The sequence below is a fragment of the Alligator mississippiensis genome, chromosome 15, assembly GCF_030867095.1.
Source record: "Alligator mississippiensis isolate rAllMis1 chromosome 15, rAllMis1, whole genome shotgun sequence".
Classification (NCBI taxonomy): Eukaryota; Metazoa; Chordata; order Crocodylia; family Alligatoridae; genus Alligator; species Alligator mississippiensis.
Window position 1 is genome coordinate 11,647,865 of NC_081838.1, and position 17,284 is coordinate 11,665,148.

Consider the following 17,284-nt stretch of genomic DNA (forward strand, 5'->3'; position numbering starts at 1 on the left):
TCCCCACCGTGGTCAGGCTCCTTCCTTCTCAGGCTGGCCATGTCCAGGCCAAGTGAAAGTGCCATGACTGCCCCCCCAGGCAACCAGGGCCCCCACAGCCAAGCAGGGCTCCGCAAGACCTTGGCAGCTCCTCCCAGCTCACGGGCATGGCAAGACCCATGGGCTCGGGCTCTCGTCCTCTAAGCACGCAAAACCACCCACCAGCCAGCACGCCGCAACACTTTACCCCCAACCAGAGCACGGCCAGGCCCTGCCTTCCCGAAACCTGCCACGGCGCACCAAGGACAAGGGCACCTGCCAGCTTTGCCATTTGGCACCAGGATTTCCCAAACAACAGGGGCTCCACACCTTCCCGCCACCCCCACAGCCAGGCCCTTCTCATGCCACCAGATGCCCTGCAGGACCTGGAACCAACGCGCCCCAGGCAAAGGCTGCGAGGCCTGCAGGGACAAAAGGAGCCTTCCGCAGCCAAGCCTAAAGCGACAAGGATGGGATTCGAACCCATGCATGCAGCGCACAACGGATTAGCAGTCCATCGCCTTCACCACTCGGCCACCTTGTCCAAGCACAGCCTGCCCCTCCGCCGGCTCCTCCTGCTTCTGCACCTACTGCCTTTCACGGGGGCACACGCTCGCTTTTGCTGCCAAGGGAGAGGCGAGAGTGGGATTGCCGCACCTGCGGAGCGGTGCAGAGCGCGCGCAAGACAGCGAACGGTGGCAAGCCTCGGGGAGCTAGAGGGTTGGGAGTGGCGAGGCCCAGCCGCAGTGAGGACGACATGGGCAGCACAGGGGAGGGAAGGTGGTGCCCTGACTGGATCCCGCAGCGCAGGGCAAGGGACGCCAAGTGAAGGAAGAAGCCTACGGCCCGGGGCTTCACGTCGCCTGCTCGCTGCTGCAGCATCGCACAGGGGGCCCTCTGGCCCAGCTCTCCAAGCTCCAAAAAAGGCACAGGCAAAGAAAACGCAATGTCTTCTCCAGGCCTCCGGCACTGCACCGGCGGCATTGCCAGGGAACGGGCTTCCTTCTCCGCGGGTTCCCTCGCGGGCAGAAAAGGGCTTCAAAGGCTCGATTCAGCTGTGTGCAGATGCTCTGAGGACTCTTGCCCCCCTGCCTGCTACACAAGCCGCTCACCAGCCCAAAGCACAGCCACCTCCATGGCATCGGGCGGCCAGGCCGGGAAGGCTCGTCCTGGGGCCCCCGCTTCCTGCCTCGGGTTTCTGCGCAGGGTGGAACCTTCTGGCAGGGGCTCCCAAATGCGGCCTTTCCTCTTCTCCCGAAACACCGCAGTGTCTATACTTAGCGTCAGCCGTTCCCTGCACTGCAGGTTAGGAAGCCTCTTTCCGCTTGCCCCATATCACTGATCTTGACTAGTACTGTCAGGCTGGAGGTAGCCACCTTCCTTCTGAGCTGGCGGTCAGTTTTCTTGCCGCTTGCTCATCTTCTCCCAAGCCAAACTGCTTCTTTTGGGTGGCTGGGTGGCCAACTTCCGGTTTGGATGTTGGTGGTCCAGGCAACGGGTCTCCCCACTTCTTCTTTTTCTTCGCCAGCAACGGGTCGTGGCCCAAGTCACCCTCCTGACTTCTCTCATGGCCGAGTTGCAGCTTTGCAGCTGGTAGAAGCCAGGCTTCCATCTGCCGCAGCTCGGCCTCATGCTAGGCGCCACAGCTCAAAACCCGGGGCCCAAAGGCCTCTTGGCCCCCACCAGTCCCCTCCTTTGCTAAGTCCTCCGCACACGGCTTATCGCACCAACCTACCTGGCCTTGGTGGAGCGTACGTCGCTTCGTCGAAGCACTCATAGAGGGGTGCTGCTCAGGGCTGCCGAAAAGCTCTGGGCAACCGGAACACGTGACGATAGGCCCGGCACGTTTAACTTCGACCACGGTCTCACAGCTGGTCTTTTTCATAGAATTCGCCGGAGCACGTTCTTCTGCACGAGGCCAAAGTCACTGCAAAAGGCTCCAGTTCAAACCTAGCGGGATCGCACTCATGCCTGGAGAAACCCAGGCTTTAGCCTGGACACTCTGCGCCGTCCGGCGAGGCCAAAACGACTCCAAATCACACAGCTTCATAGAAGAGACGTTCCAAAAACACCGATTCAGCGAGAGTGACCTTAAACACAATGCCAGTTCAGGAAGCATTACACAGGGACAGTGCGGCCGTACACAGATCCACCCGCTTGCCGCGTATCCAAGAGCAGACGGATTTTTGCCAGTTAGGTCAAGAGCAGGCGGTCACACGCCAAGGTGCTGGGACAGGTGGGCCCCAGGGATCGGAAGGCTTTGATGGTCACACGCGCGCGTCCCCCTTCTCCCCGAGTGGACCCAGCAGGGGAAAGAGGGCAGGGCGCACCAAAAGGGGGCAGGGCAGGTTCCACCGAGACTTGAACTCGGATTCCTGGATTCAGAGCCCAGTGTGCTCGCCTTTACACCATGGAACCCTGTCCGGAGGGGCTGGCGGCGCAGCATGGGGGAGCCTTGCCACAGGCCATCTGCCCAGCTCGGCATGTGTCCAAGCTTCCCGGGGTGTCTGCGGAGAAGAGCTCCTCCCGCGGGTGAGGCAGGCCCACTCAATGCCACTCCTCCAACTGGGAAGGCTTCGGAAAGAGGTGCCGGAGCTATGCAGAAGGAGGCAAGCACTCAGGCTGCCCCTCTACGCCCTGCTTTCCTCACGCCGCGAGCTTGCAGCAAGGGCAGGGGCTGGGGCCTGCACTGGTGGTGTAGTGGTGAGCATCGCTGCCTTCCAAGCAGCAGGTCTGGGTTCGATTCCCAGCCAGCGCACTTTTGCTCCCCTTGCCGCTGACCTGCCCCTGCATCTCGTCTTTAGTCAGGAAGGGCAGGACTGCCCTGAGACATACCTGGGACAAACCAGAGGGACGGGTCAGCAGCCCCTGTGACCTGGGGCACCCTGAATGCAGCTAACAGGGCCAGGTGGTGCTCTTCCCCCTGCTGCTGCTGCTGCTGCTGCTGCTGCTGCTGCTGCTGCTGAGGAACTCGCTTAGCAGTCCCCTGCTCCTCTGGGAGCTTGGCAGAGGTGAAGGGCATTCACTTGCTTCCCCTAAGCCCCTGGCCTGTGCTGTCCCCACCGTGGTCAGGCTCCTTCCTTCTCAGGCTGGCCATGTCCAGGCCAAGTGAAAGTGCCATGACTGCCCCCCCAGGCAACCAGGGCCCCCACAGCCAAGCAGGGCTCCGCAAGACCTTGGCAGCTCCTCCCAGCTCACGGGCATGGCAAGACCCATGGGCTCGGGCTCTCGTCCTCTAAGCACGCAAAACCACCCACCAGCCAGCACGCCGCAACACTTTACCCCCAACCAGAGCACGGCCAGGCCCTGCCTTCCCGAAACCTGCCACGGCGCACCAAGGACAAGGGCACCTGCCAGCTTTGCCATTTGGCACCAGGATTTCCCAAACAACAGGGGCTCCACACCTTCCCGCCACCCCCACAGCCAGGCCCTTCTCATGCCACCAGATGCCCTGCAGGACCTGGAACCAACGCGCCCCAGGCAAAGGCTGCGAGGCCTGCAGGGACAAAAGGAGCCTTCCGCAGCCAAGCCTAAAGCGACAAGGATGGGATTCAAACCCATGCATGCAGCGCACAACGGATTAGCAGTCCATCGCCTTCACCACTCGGCCACCTTGTCCAAGCACAGCCTGCCCCTCCGCCTGCTCCTCCTGCTTCTGCACCTACTGCCTTTCACGGGGGCACACGCTCGCTTTTGCTGCCAAGGGAGAGGCGAGAGTGGGATTGCCGCACCTGCGGAGCGGTGCAGAGCGCGCGCAAGACAGCGAACGGTGGCAAGCCTCGGGGAGCTAGAGGGTTGGGAGTGGCGAGGCCCAGCCGCAGTGAGGACGACATGGGCAGCACAGGGGAGGGAAGGTGGTGCCCTGACTGGATCCCGCAGCGCAGGGCAAGGGACGCCAAGTGAAGGAAGAAGCCTACGGCCCGGGGCTTCACGTCGCCTGCTCGCTGCTGCAGCATCGCACAGGGGGCCCTCTGGCCCAGCTCTCCAAGCTCCAAAAAAGGCACAGGCAAAGAAAACGCAATGTCTTCTCCAGGCCTCCGGCACTGCACCGGCGGCATTGCCAGGGAACGGGCTTCCTTCTCCGCGGGTTCCCTCGCGGGCAGAAAAGGGCTTCAAAGGCTCGATTCAGCTGTGTGCAGATGCTCTGAGGACTCTTGCCCCCCTGCCTGCTACACAAGCCGCTCACCAGCCCAAAGCACAGCCACCTCCATGGCATCGGGCGGCCAGGCCGGGAAGGCTCGTCCTGGGGCCCCCGCTTCCTGCCTCGGGTTTCTGCGCAGGGTGGAACCTTCTGGCAGGGGCTCCCAAATGCGGCCTTTCCTCTTCTCCCGAAACACCGCAGTGTCTATACTTAGCGTCAGCCGTTCCCTGCACTGCAGGTTAGGAAGCCTCTTTCCGCTTGCCCCATATCACTGATCTTGACTAGTACTGTCAGGCTGGAGGTAGCCACCTTCCTTCTGAGCTGGCGGTCAGTTTTCTTGCCGCTTGCTCATCTTCTCCCAAGCCAAACTGCTTCTTTTGGGTGGCTGGGTGGCCAACTTCCGGTTTGGATGTTGGTGGTCCAGGCAACGGGTCTCCCCACTTCTTCTTTTTCTTCGCCAGCAACGGGTCGTGGCCCAAGTCACCCTCCTGACTTCTCTCATGGCCGAGTTGCAGCTTTGCAGCTGGTAGAAGCCAGGCTTCCATCTGCCGCAGCTCGGCCTCATGCTAGGCGCCACAGCTCAAAACCCGGGGCCCAAAGGCCTCTTGGCCCCCACCAGTCCCCTCCTTTGCTAAGTCCTCCGCACACGGCTTATCGCACCAACCTACCTGGCCTTGGTGGAGCGTACGTCGCTTCGTCGAAGCACTCATAGAGGGGTGCTGCTCAGGGCTGCCGAAAAGCTCTGGGCAACCGGAACACGTGACGATAGGCCCGGCACGTTTAACTTCGACCATGGTCTCACAGCTGGTCTTTTTCATAGAATTCGCCGGAGCACGTTCTTCTGCACGAGGCCAAAGTCACTGCAAAAGGCTCCAGTTCAAACCTAGCGGGATCGCACTCATGCCTGGAGAAACCCAGGCTTTAGCCTGGACACTCTGCGCCGTCCGGCGAGGCCAAAACGACTCCAAATCACACAGCTTCATAGAAGAGACGTTCCAAAAACACCGATTCAGCGAGAGTGACCTTAAACACAATGCCAGTTCAGGAAGCATTACACAGGGACAGTGCGGCCGTACACAGATCCACCCGCTTGCCGCGTATCCAAGAGCAGACGGATTTTTGCCAGTTAGGTCAAGAGCAGGCGGTCACACGCCAAGGTGCTGGGACAGGTGGGCCCCAGGGATCGGAAGGCTTTGATGGTCACACGCGCGCGTCCCCCTTCTCCCCGAGTGGACCCAGCAGGGGAAAGAGGGCAGGGCGCACCAAAAGGGGGCAGGGCAGGTTCCACCGAGACTTGAACTCGGATTCCTGGATTCAGAGCCCAGTGTGCTCGCCTTTACACCATGGAACCCTGTCCGGAGGGGCTGGCGGCGCAGCATGGGGGAGCCTTGCCACAGGCCATCTGCCCAGCTCGGCATGTGTCCAAGCTTCCCGGGGTGTCTGCGGAGAAGAGCTCCTCCCGCGGGTGAGGCAGGCCCACTCAATGCCACTCCTCCAACTGGGAAGGCTTCGGAAAGAGGTGCCGGAGCTATGCAGAAGGAGGCAAGCACTCAGGCTGCCCCTCTACGCCCTGCTTTCCTCACGCCGCGAGCTTGCAGCAAGGGCAGGGGCTGGGGCCTGCACTGGTGGTGTAGTGGTGAGCATCGCTGCCTTCCAAGCAGCAGGTCTGGGTTCGATTCCCAGCCAGCGCACTTTTGCTCCCCTTGCCGCTGACCTGCCCCTGCATCTCGTCTTTAGTCAGGAAGGGCAGGACTGCCCTGAGACATACCTGGGACAAACCAGAGGGACGGGTCAGCAGCCCCTGTGACCTGGGGCACCCTGAATGCAGCTAACAGGGCCAGGTGGTGCTCTTCCCCCTGCTGCTGCTGCTGCTGCTGCTGCTGCTGCTGCTGCTGCTGCTGCTGCTGAGGAACTCGCTTAGCAGTCCCCTGCTCCTCTGGGAGCTTGGCAGAGGTGAAGGGCATTCACTTGCTTCCCCTAAGCCCCTGGCCTGTGCTGTCCCCACCGTGGTCAGGCTCCTTCCTTCTCAGGCTGGCCATGTCCAGGCCAAGTGAAAGTGCCATGACTGCCCCCCCAGGCAACCAGGGCCCCCACAGCCAAGCAGGGCTCCGCAAGACCTTGGCAGCTCCTCCCAGCTCACGGGCATGGCAAGACCCATGGGCTCGGGCTCTCGTCCTCTAAGCACGCAAAACCACCCACCAGCCAGCACGCCGCAACACTTTACCCCCAACCAGAGCACGGCCAGGCCCTGCCTTCCCGAAACCTGCCACGGCGCACCAAGGACAAGGGCACCTGCCAGCTTTGCCATTTGGCACCAGGATTTCCCAAACAACAGGGGCTCCACACCTTCCCGCCACCCCCACAGCCAGGCCCTTCTCATGCCACCAGATGCCCTGCAGGACCTGGAACCAACGCGCCCCAGGCAAAGGCTGCGAGGCCTGCAGGGACAAAAGGAGCCTTCCGCAGCCAAGCCTAAAGCGACAAGGATGGGATTCGAACCCATGCATGCAGCGCACAACGGATTAGCAGTCCATCGCCTTCACCACTCGGCCACCTTGTCCAAGCACAGCCTGCCCCTCCGCCTGCTCCTCCTGCTTCTGCACCTACTGCCTTTCACGGGGGCACACGCTCGCTTTTGCTGCCAAGGGAGAGGCGAGAGTGGGATTGCCGCACCTGCGGAGCGGTGCAGAGCGCGCGCAAGACAGCGAACGGTGGCAAGCCTCGGGGAGCTAGAGGGTTGGGAGTGGCGAGGCCCAGCCGCAGTGAGGACGACATGGGCAGCACAGGGGAGGGAAGGTGGTGCCCTGACTGGATCCCGCAGCGCAGGGCAAGGGACGCCAAGTGAAGGAAGAAGCCTACGGCCCGGGGCTTCACGTCGCCTGCTCGCTGCTGCAGCATCGCACAGGGGGCCCTCTGGCCCAGCTCTCCAAGCTCCAAAAAAGGCACAGGCAAAGAAAACGCAATGTCTTCTCCAGGCCTCCGGCACTGCACCGGCGGCATTGCCAGGGAACGGGCTTCCTTCTCCGCGGGTTCCCTCGCGGGCAGAAAAGGGCTTCAAAGGCTCGATTCAGCTGTGTGCAGATGCTCTGAGGACTCTTGCCCCCCTGCCTGCTACACAAGCCGCTCACCAGCCCAAAGCACAGCCACCTCCATGGCATCGGGCGGCCAGGCCGGGAAGGCTCGTCCTGGGGCCCCCGCTTCCTGCCTCGGGTTTCTGCGCAGGGTGGAACCTTCTGGCAGGGGCTCCCAAATGCGGCCTTTCCTCTTCTCCCGAAACACCGCAGTGTCTATACTTAGCGTCAGCCGTTCCCTGCACTGCAGGTTAGGAAGCCTCTTTCCGCTTGCCCCATATCACTGATCTTGACTAGTACTGTCAGGCTGGAGGTAGCCACCTTCCTTCTGAGCTGGCGGTCAGTTTTCTTGCCGCTTGCTCATCTTCTCCCAAGCCAAACTGCTTCTTTTGGGTGGCTGGGTGGCCAACTTCCGGTTTGGATGTTGGTGGTCCAGGCAACGGGTCTCCCCACTTCTTCTTTTTCTTCGCCAGCAACGGGTCGTGGCCCAAGTCACCCTCCTGACTTCTCTCATGGCCGAGTTGCAGCTTTGCAGCTGGTAGAAGCCAGGCTTCCATCTGCCGCAGCTCGGCCTCATGCTAGGCGCCACAGCTCAAAACCCGGGGCCCAAAGGCCTCTTGGCCCCCACCAGTCCCCTCCTTTGCTAAGTCCTCCGCACACGGCTTATCGCACCAACCTACCTGGCCTTGGTGGAGCGTACGTCGCTTCGTCGAAGCACTCATAGAGGGGTGCTGCTCAGGGCTGCCGAAAAGCTCTGGGCAACCGGAACACGTGACGATAGGCCCGGCACGTTTAACTTCGACCACGGTCTCACAGCTGGTCTTTTTCATAGAATTCGCCGGAGCACGTTCTTCTGCACGAGGCCAAAGTCACTGCAAAAGGCTCCAGTTCAAACCTAGCGGGATCGCACTCATGCCTGGAGAAACCCAGGCTTTAGCCTGGACACTCTGCGCCGTCCGGCGAGGCCAAAACGACTCCAAATCACACAGCTTCATAGAAGAGACGTTCCAAAAACACCGATTCAGCGAGAGTGACCTTAAACACAATGCCAGTTCAGGAAGCATTACACAGGGACAGTGCGGCCGTACACAGATCCACCCGCTTGCCGCGTATCCAAGAGCAGACGGATTTTTGCCAGTTAGGTCAAGAGCAGGCGGTCACACGCCAAGGTGCTGGGACAGGTGGGCCCCAGGGATCGGAAGGCTTTGATGGTCACACGCGCGCGTCCCCCTTCTCCCCGAGTGGACCCAGCAGGGGAAAGAGGGCAGGGCGCACCAAAAGGGGGCAGGGCAGGTTCCACCGAGACTTGAACTCGGATTCCTGGATTCAGAGCCCAGTGTGCTCGCCTTTACACCATGGAACCCTGTCCGGAGGGGCTGGCGGCGCAGCATGGGGGAGCCTTGCCACAGGCCATCTGCCCAGCTCGGCATGTGTCCAAGCTTCCCGGGGTGTCTGCGGAGAAGAGCTCCTCCCGCGGGTGAGGCAGGCCCACTCAATGCCACTCCTCCAACTGGGAAGGCTTCGGAAAGAGGTGCCGGAGCTATGCAGAAGGAGGCAAGCACTCAGGCTGCCCCTCTACGCCCTGCTTTCCTCACGCCGCGAGCTTGCAGCAAGGGCAGGGGCTGGGGCCTGCACTGGTGGTGTAGTGGTGAGCATCGCTGCCTTCCAAGCAGCAGGTCTGGGTTCGATTCCCAGCCAGCGCACTTTTGCTCCCCTTGCCGCTGACCTGCCCCTGCATCTCGTCTTTAGTCAGGAAGGGCAGGACTGCCCTGAGACATACCTGGGACAAACCAGAGGGACGGGTCAGCAGCCCCTGTGACCTGGGGCACCCTGAATGCAGCTAACAGGGCCAGGTGGTGCTCTTCCCCCTGCTGCTGCTGCTGCTGCTGCTGCTGCTGCTGCTGCTGCTGCTGCTGCTGAGGAACTCGCTTAGCAGTCCCCTGCTCCTCTGGGAGCTTGGCAGAGGTGAAGGGCATTCACTTGCTTCCCCTAAGCCCCTGGCCTGTGCTGTCCCCACCGTGGTCAGGCTCCTTCCTTCTCAGGCTGGCCATGTCCAGGCCAAGTGAAAGTGCCATGACTGCCCCCCCAGGCAACCAGGGCCCCCACAGCCAAGCAGGGCTCCGCAAGACCTTGGCAGCTCCTCCCAGCTCACGGGCATGGCAAGACCCATGGGCTCGGGCTCTCGTCCTCTAAGCACGCAAAACCACCCACCAGCCAGCACGCCGCAACACTTTACCCCCAACCAGAGCACGGCCAGGCCCTGCCTTCCCGAAACCTGCCACGGCGCACCAAGGACAAGGGCACCTGCCAGCTTTGCCATTTGGCACCAGGATTTCCCAAACAACAGGGGCTCCACACCTTCCCGCCACCCCCACAGCCAGGCCCTTCTCATGCCACCAGATGCCCTGCAGGACCTGGAACCAACGCGCCCCAGGCAAAGGCTGCGAGGCCTGCAGGGACAAAAGGAGCCTTCCGCAGCCAAGCCTAAAGCGACAAGGATGGGATTCGAACCCATGCATGCAGCGCACAACGGATTAGCAGTCCATCGCCTTCACCACTCGGCCACCTTGTCCAAGCACAGCCTGCCCCTCCGCCTGCTCCTCCTGCTTCTGCACCTACTGCCTTTCACGGGGGCACACGCTCGCTTTTGCTGCCAAGGGAGAGGCGAGAGTGGGATTGCCGCACCTGCGGAGCGGTGCAGAGCGCGCGCAAGACAGCGAACGGTGGCAAGCCTCGGGGAGCTAGAGGGTTGGGAGTGGCGAGGCCCAGCCGCAGTGAGGACGACATGGGCAGCACAGGGGAGGGAAGGTGGTGCCCTGACTGGATCCCGCAGCGCAGGGCAAGGGACGCCAAGTGAAGGAAGAAGCCTACGGCCCGGGGCTTCACGTCGCCTGCTCGCTGCTGCAGCATCGCACAGGGGGCCCTCTGGCCCAGCTCTCCAAGCTCCAAAAAAGGCACAGGCAAAGAAAACGCAATGTCTTCTCCAGGCCTCCGGCACTGCACCGGCGGCATTGCCAGGGAACGGGCTTCCTTCTCCGCGGGTTCCCTCGCGGGCAGAAAAGGGCTTCAAAGGCTCGATTCAGCTGTGTGCAGATGCTCTGAGGACTCTTGCCCCCCTGCCTGCTACACAAGCCGCTCACCAGCCCAAAGCACAGCCACCTCCATGGCATCGGGCGGCCAGGCCGGGAAGGCTCGTCCTGGGGCTCCCGCTTCCTGCCTCGGGTTTCTGCGCAGGGTGGAACCTTCTGGCAGGGGCTCCCAAATGCGGCCTTTCCTCTTCTCCCGAAACACCGCAGTGTCTATACTTAGCGTCAGCCGTTCCCTGCACTGCAGGTTAGGAAGCCTCTTTCCGCTTGCCCCATATCACTGATCTTGACTAGTACTGTCAGGCTGGAGGTAGCCACCTTCCTTCTGAGCTGGCGGTCAGTTTTCTTGCCGCTTGCTCATCTTCTCCCAAGCCAAACTGCTTCTTTTGGGTGGCTGGGTGGCCAACTTCCGGTTTGGATGTTGGTGGTCCAGGCAACGGGTCTCCCCACTTCTTCTTTTTCTTCGCCAGCAACGGGTCGTGGCCCAAGTCACCCTCCTGACTTCTCTCATGGCCGAGTTGCAGCTTTGCAGCTGGTAGAAGCCAGGCTTCCATCTGCCGCAGCTCGGCCTCATGCTAGGCGCCACAGCTCAAAACCCGGGGCCCAAAGGCCTCTTGGCCCCCACCAGTCCCCTCCTTTGCTAAGTCCTCCGCACACGGCTTATCGCACCAACCTACCTGGCCTTGGTGGAGCGTACGTCGCTTCGTCGAAGCACTCATAGAGGGGTGCTGCTCAGGGCTGCCGAAAAGCTCTGGGCAACCGGAACACGTGACGATAGGCCCGGCACGTTTAACTTCGACCACGGTCTCACAGCTGGTCTTTTTCATAGAATTCGCCGGAGCACGTTCTTCTGCACGAGGCCAAAGTCACTGCAAAAGGCTCCAGTTCAAACCTAGCGGGATCGCACTCATGCCTGGAGAAACCCAGGCTTTAGCCTGGACACTCTGCGCCGTCCGGCGAGGCCAAAACGACTCCAAATCACACAGCTTCATAGAAGAGACGTTCCAAAAACACCGATTCAGCGAGAGTGACCTTAAACACAATGCCAGTTCAGGAAGCATTACACAGGGACAGTGCGGCCGTACACAGATCCACCCGCTTGCCGCGTATCCAAGAGCAGACGGATTTTTGCCAGTTAGGTCAAGAGCAGGCGGTCACACGCCAAGGTGCTGGGACAGGTGGGCCCCAGGGATCGGAAGGCTTTGATGGTCACACGCGCGCGTCCCCCTTCTCCCCGAGTGGACCCAGCAGGGGAAAGAGGGCAGGGCGCACCAAAAGGGGGCAGGGCAGGTTCCACCGAGACTTGAACTCGGATTCCTGGATTCAGAGCCCAGTGTGCTCGCCTTTACACCATGGAACCCTGTCCGGAGGGGCTGGCGGCGCAGCATGGGGGAGCCTTGCCACAGGCCATCTGCCCAGCTCGGCATGTGTCCAAGCTTCCCGGGGTGTCTGCGGAGAAGAGCTCCTCCCGCGGGTGAGGCAGGCCCACTCAATGCCACTCCTCCAACTGGGAAGGCTTCGGAAAGAGGTGCCGGAGCTATGCAGAAGGAGGCAAGCACTCAGGCTGCCCCTCTACGCCCTGCTTTCCTCACGCCGCGAGCTTGCAGCAAGGGCAGGGGCTGGGGCCTGCACTGGTGGTGTAGTGGTGAGCATCGCTGCCTTCCAAGCAGCAGGTCTGGGTTCGATTCCCAGCCAGCGCACTTTTGCTCCCCTTGCCGCTGACCTGCCCCTGCATCTCGTCTTTAGTCAGGAAGGGCAGGACTGCCCTGAGACATACCTGGGACAAACCAGAGGGACGGGTCAGCAGCCCCTGTGACCTGGGGCACCCTGAATGCAGCTAACAGGGCCAGGTGGTGCTCTTCCCCCTGCTGCTGCTGCTGCTGCTGCTGCTGCTGCTGCTGCTGCTGCTGCTGCTGCTGCTGCTGAGGAACTCGCTTAGCAGTCCCCTGCTCCTCTGGGAGCTTGGCAGAGGTGAAGGGCATTCACTTGCTTCCCCTAAGCCCCTGGCCTGTGCTGTCCCCACCGTGGTCAGGCTCCTTCCTTCTCAGGCTGGCCATGTCCAGGCCAAGTGAAAGTGCCATGACTGCCCCCCCAGGCAACCAGGGCCCCCACAGCCAAGCAGGGCTCCGCAAGACCTTGGCAGCTCCTCCCAGCTCACGGGCATGGCAAGACCCATGGGCTCGGGCTCTCGTCCTCTAAGCACGCAAAACCACCCACCAGCCAGCACGCCGCAACACTTTACCCCCAACCAGAGCACGGCCAGGCCCTGCCTTCCCGAAACCTGCCACGGCGCACCAAGGACAAGGGCACCTGCCAGCTTTGCCATTTGGCACCAGGATTTCCCAAACAACAGGGGCTCCACACCTTCCCGCCACCCCCACAGCCAGGCCCTTCTCATGCCACCAGATGCCCTGCAGGACCTGGAACCAACGCGCCCCAGGCAAAGGCTGCGAGGCCTGCAGGGACAAAAGGAGCCTTCCGCAGCCAAGCCTAAAGCGACAAGGATGGGATTCGAACCCATGCATGCAGCGCACAACGGATTAGCAGTCCATCGCCTTCACCACTCGGCCACCTTGTCCAAGCACAGCCTGCCCCTCCGCCTGCTCCTCCTGCTTCTGCACCTACTGCCTTTCACGGGGGCACACGCTCGCTTTTGCTGCCAAGGGAGAGGCGAGAGTGGGATTGCCGCACCTGCGGAGCGGTGCAGAGCGCGCGCAAGACAGCGAACGGTGGCAAGCCTCGGGGAGCTAGAGGGTTGGGAGTGGCGAGGCCCAGCCGCAGTGAGGACGACATGGGCAGCACAGGGGAGGGAAGGTGGTGCCCTGACTGGATCCCGCAGCGCAGGGCAAGGGACGCCAAGTGAAGGAAGAAGCCTACGGCCCGGGGCTTCACGTCGCCTGCTCGCTGCTGCAGCATCGCACAGGGGGCCCTCTGGCCCAGCTCTCCAAGCTCCAAAAAAGGCACAGGCAAAGAAAACGCAATGTCTTCTCCAGGCCTCCGGCACTGCACCGGCGGCATTGCCAGGGAACGGGCTTCCTTCTCCGCGGGTTCCCTCGCGGGCAGAAAAGGGCTTCAAAGGCTCGATTCAGCTGTGTGCAGATGCTCTGAGGACTCTTGCCCCCCTGCCTGCTACACAAGCCGCTCACCAGCCCAAAGCACAGCCACCTCCATGGCATCGGGCGGCCAGGCCGGGAAGGCTCGTCCTGGGGCCCCCGCTTCCTGCCTCGGGTTTCTGCGCAGGGTGGAACCTTCTGGCAGGGGCTCCCAAATGCGGCCTTTCCTCTTCTCCCGAAACACCGCAGTGTCTATACTTAGCGTCAGCCGTTCCCTGCACTGCAGGTTAGGAAGCCTCTTTCCGCTTGCCCCATATCACTGATCTTGACTAGTACTGTCAGGCTGGAGGTAGCCACCTTCCTTCTGAGCTGGCGGTCAGTTTTCTTGCCGCTTGCTCATCTTCTCCCAAGCCAAACTGCTTCTTTTGGGTGGCTGGGTGGCCAACTTCCGGTTTGGATGTTGGTGGTCCAGGCAACGGGTCTCCCCACTTCTTCTTTTTCTTCGCCAGCAACGGGTCGTGGCCCAAGTCACCCTCCTGACTTCTCTCATGGCCGAGTTGCAGCTTTGCAGCTGGTAGAAGCCAGGCTTCCATCTGCCGCAGCTCGGCCTCATGCTAGGCGCCACAGCTCAAAACCCGGGGCCCAAAGGCCTCTTGGCCCCCACCAGTCCCCTCCTTTGCTAAGTCCTCCGCACACGGCTTATCGCACCAACCTACCTGGCCTTGGTGGAGCGTACGTCGCTTCGTCGAAGCACTCATAGAGGGGTGCTGCTCAGGGCTGCCGAAAAGCTCTGGGCAACCGGAACACGTGACGATAGGCCCGGCACGTTTAACTTCGACCACGGTCTCACAGCTGGTCTTTTTCATAGAATTCGCCGGAGCACGTTCTTCTGCACGAGGCCAAAGTCACTGCAAAAGGCTCCAGTTCAAACCTAGCGGGATCGCACTCATGCCTGGAGAAACCCAGGCTTTAGCCTGGACACTCTGCGCCGTCCGGCGAGGCCAAAACGACTCCAAATCACACAGCTTCATAGAAGAGACGTTCCAAAAACACCGATTCAGCGAGAGTGACCTTAAACACAATGCCAGTTCAGGAAGCATTACACAGGGACAGTGCGGCCGTACACAGATCCACCCGCTTGCCGCGTATCCAAGAGCAGACGGATTTTTGCCAGTTAGGTCAAGAGCAGGTGGTCACACGCCAAGGTGCTGGGACAGGTGGGCCCCAGGGATCGGAAGGCTTTGATGGTCACACGCGCGCGTCCCCCTTCTCCCCGAGTGGACCCAGCAGGGGAAAGAGGGCAGGGCGCACCAAAAGGGGGCAGGGCAGGTTCCACCGAGACTTGAACTCGGATTCCTGGATTCAGAGCCCAGTGTGCTCGCCTTTACACCATGGAACCCTGTCCGGAGGGGCTGGCGGCGCAGCATGGGGGAGCCTTGCCACAGGCCATCTGCCCAGCTCGGCATGTGTCCAAGCTTCCCGGGGTGTCTGCGGAGAAGAGCTCCTCCCGCGGGTGAGGCAGGCCCACTCAATGCCACTCCTCCAACTGGGAAGGCTTCGGAAAGAGGTGCCGGAGCTATGCAGAAGGAGGCAAGCACTCAGGCTGCCCCTCTACGCCCTGCTTTCCTCACGCCGCGAGCTTGCAGCAAGGGCAGGGGCTGGGGCCTGCACTGGTGGTGTAGTGGTGAGCATCGCTGCCTTCCAAGCAGCAGGTCTGGGTTCGATTCCCAGCCAGCGCACTTTTGCTCCCCTTGCCGCTGACCTGCCCCTGCATCTCGTCTTTAGTCAGGAAGGGCAGGACTGCCCTGAGACATACCTGGGACAAACCAGAGGGACGGGTCAGCAGCCCCTGTGACCTGGGGCACCCTGAATGCAGCTAACAGGGCCAGGTGGTGCTCTTCCCCCTGCTGCTGCTGCTGCTGCTGCTGCTGCTGCTGCTGCTGCTGCTGCTGAGGAACTCGCTTAGCAGTCCCCTGCTCCTCTGGGAGCTTGGCAGAGGTGAAGGGCATTCACTTGCTTCCCCTAAGCCCCTGGCCTGTGCTGTCCCCACCGTGGTCAGGCTCCTTCCTTCTCAGGCTGGCCATGTCCAGGCCAAGTGAAAGTGCCATGACTGCCCCCCCAGGCAACCAGGGCCCCCACAGCCAAGCAGGGCTCCGCAAGACCTTGGCAGCTCCTCCCAGCTCACGGGCATGGCAAGACCCATGGGCTCGGGCTCTCGTCCTCTAAGCACGCAAAACCACCCACCAGCCAGCACGCCGCAACACTTTACCCCCAACCAGAGCACGGCCAGGCCCTGCCTTCCCGAAACCTGCCACGGCGCACCAAGGACAAGGGCACCTGCCAGCTTTGCCATTTGGCACCAGGATTTCCCAAACAACAGGGGCTCCACACCTTCCCGCCACCCCCACAGCCAGGCCCTTCTCATGCCACCAGATGCCCTGCAGGACCTGGAACCAACGCGCCCCAGGCAAAGGCTGCGAGGCCTGCAGGGACAAAAGGAGCCTTCCGCAGCCAAGCCTAAAGCGACAAGGATGGGATTCGAACCCATGCATGCAGCGCACAACGGATTAGCAGTCCATCGCCTTCACCACTCGGCCACCTTGTCCAAGCACAGCCTGCCCCTCCGCCTGCTCCTCCTGCTTCTGCACCTACTGCCTTTCACGGGGGCACACGCTCGCTTTTGCTGCCAAGGGAGAGGCGAGAGTGAGATTGCCGCACCTGCGGAGCGGTGCAGAGCGCGCGCAAGACAGCGAACGGTGGCAAGCCTCGGGGAGCTAGAGGGTTGGGAGTGGCGAGGCCCAGCCGCAGTGAGGACGACATGGGCAGCACAGGGGAGGGAAGGTGGTGCCCTGACTGGATCCCGCAGCGCAGGGCAAGGGACGCCAAGTGAAGGAAGAAGCCTACGGCCCGGGGCTTCACGTCGCCTGCTCGCTGCTGCAGCATCGCACAGGGGGCCCTCTGGCCCAGCTCTCCAAGCTCCAAAAAAGGCACAGGCAAAGAAAACGCAATGTCTTCTCCAGGCCTCCGGCACTGCACCGGCGGCATTGCCAGGGAACGGGCTTCCTTCTCCGCGGGTTCCCTCGCGGGCAGAAAAGGGCTTCAAAGGCTCGATTCAGCTGTGTGCAGATGCTCTGAGGACTCTTGCCCCCCTGCCTGCTACACAAGCCGCTCACCAGCCCAAAGCACAGCCACCTCCATGGCATCGGGCGGCCAGGCCGGGAAGGCTCGTCCTGGGGCCCCCGCTTCCTGCCTCGGGTTTCTGCGCAGGGTGGAACCTTCTGGCAGGGGCTCCCAAATGCGGCCTTTCCTCTTCTCCCGAAACACCGCAGTGTCTATACTTAGCGTCAGCCGTTCCCTGCACTGCAGGTTAGGAAGCCTCTTTCCGCTTGCCCCATATCACTGATCTTGACTAGTACTGTCAGGCTGGAGGTAGCCACCTTCCTTCTGAGCTGGCGGTCAGTTTTCTTGCCGCTTGCTCATCTTCTCCCAAGCCAAACTGCTTCTTTTGGGTGGCTGGGTGGCCAACTTCCGGTTTGGATGTTGGTGGTCCAGGCAACGGGTCTCCCCACTTCTTCTTTTTCTTCGCCAGCAACGGGTCGTGGCCCAAGTCACCCTCCTGACTTCTCTCATGGCCGAGTTGCAGCTTTGCAGCTGGTAGAAGCCAGGCTTCCATCTGCCGCAGCTCGGCCTCATGCTAGGCGCCACAGCTCAAAACCCGGGGCCCAAAGGCCTCTTGGCCCCCACCAGTCCCCTCCTTTGCTAAGTCCTCCGCACACGGCTTATCGCACCAACCTACCTGGCCTTGGTGGAGCGTACGTCGCTTCGTCGAAGCACTCATAGAGGGGTGCTGCTCAGGGCTGCCGAAAAGCTCTGGGCAACCGGAACACGTGACGATAGGCCCGGCACGTTTAACTT

General features: G+C 61.8%; 11 non-coding genes across 11 annotated transcripts; 5 read left to right on the plus strand and 6 right to left on the minus strand.

Moving 5' to 3' along the window:
- Positions 1-480: 480 nt before the first annotated feature.
- On the minus strand, positions 481-562 carry TRNAS-GCU (transfer RNA serine (anticodon GCU)). The gene has a single exon. It is a non-coding gene; the product is annotated as a tRNA-Ser (tRNA).
- A 2,142-nt stretch (positions 563-2,704) lies between these two features.
- Positions 2,705-2,776, plus strand: TRNAG-UCC (transfer RNA glycine (anticodon UCC)). Its single transcript has one exon. It is a non-coding gene; the product is annotated as a tRNA-Gly (tRNA).
- Positions 2,777-3,554: 778 nt separating this feature from the next.
- Positions 3,555-3,636, minus strand: TRNAS-GCU (transfer RNA serine (anticodon GCU)). Its single transcript has one exon. It is a non-coding gene; the product is annotated as a tRNA-Ser (tRNA).
- Positions 3,637-5,778: 2,142 nt separating this feature from the next.
- On the plus strand, positions 5,779-5,850 carry TRNAG-UCC (transfer RNA glycine (anticodon UCC)). Its single transcript has one exon. It is a non-coding gene; the product is annotated as a tRNA-Gly (tRNA).
- Positions 5,851-6,637: 787 nt separating this feature from the next.
- On the minus strand, positions 6,638-6,719 carry TRNAS-GCU (transfer RNA serine (anticodon GCU)). Its single transcript has one exon. It is a non-coding gene; the product is annotated as a tRNA-Ser (tRNA).
- Positions 6,720-8,861: 2,142 nt separating this feature from the next.
- TRNAG-UCC (transfer RNA glycine (anticodon UCC)) lies at positions 8,862-8,933 on the plus strand. The gene has a single exon. It is a non-coding gene; the product is annotated as a tRNA-Gly (tRNA).
- A 787-nt stretch (positions 8,934-9,720) lies between these two features.
- On the minus strand, positions 9,721-9,802 carry TRNAS-GCU (transfer RNA serine (anticodon GCU)). The gene has a single exon. It is a non-coding gene; the product is annotated as a tRNA-Ser (tRNA).
- Positions 9,803-11,944: 2,142 nt separating this feature from the next.
- Positions 11,945-12,016, plus strand: TRNAG-UCC (transfer RNA glycine (anticodon UCC)). The gene has a single exon. It is a non-coding gene; the product is annotated as a tRNA-Gly (tRNA).
- Positions 12,017-12,812: 796 nt separating this feature from the next.
- On the minus strand, positions 12,813-12,894 carry TRNAS-GCU (transfer RNA serine (anticodon GCU)). The gene has a single exon. It is a non-coding gene; the product is annotated as a tRNA-Ser (tRNA).
- Positions 12,895-15,036: 2,142 nt separating this feature from the next.
- Positions 15,037-15,108, plus strand: TRNAG-UCC (transfer RNA glycine (anticodon UCC)). Its single transcript has one exon. It is a non-coding gene; the product is annotated as a tRNA-Gly (tRNA).
- Positions 15,109-15,892: 784 nt separating this feature from the next.
- TRNAS-GCU (transfer RNA serine (anticodon GCU)) lies at positions 15,893-15,974 on the minus strand. The gene has a single exon. It is a non-coding gene; the product is annotated as a tRNA-Ser (tRNA).
- Between the last annotated feature and the right edge of the window lie 1,310 nt (positions 15,975-17,284).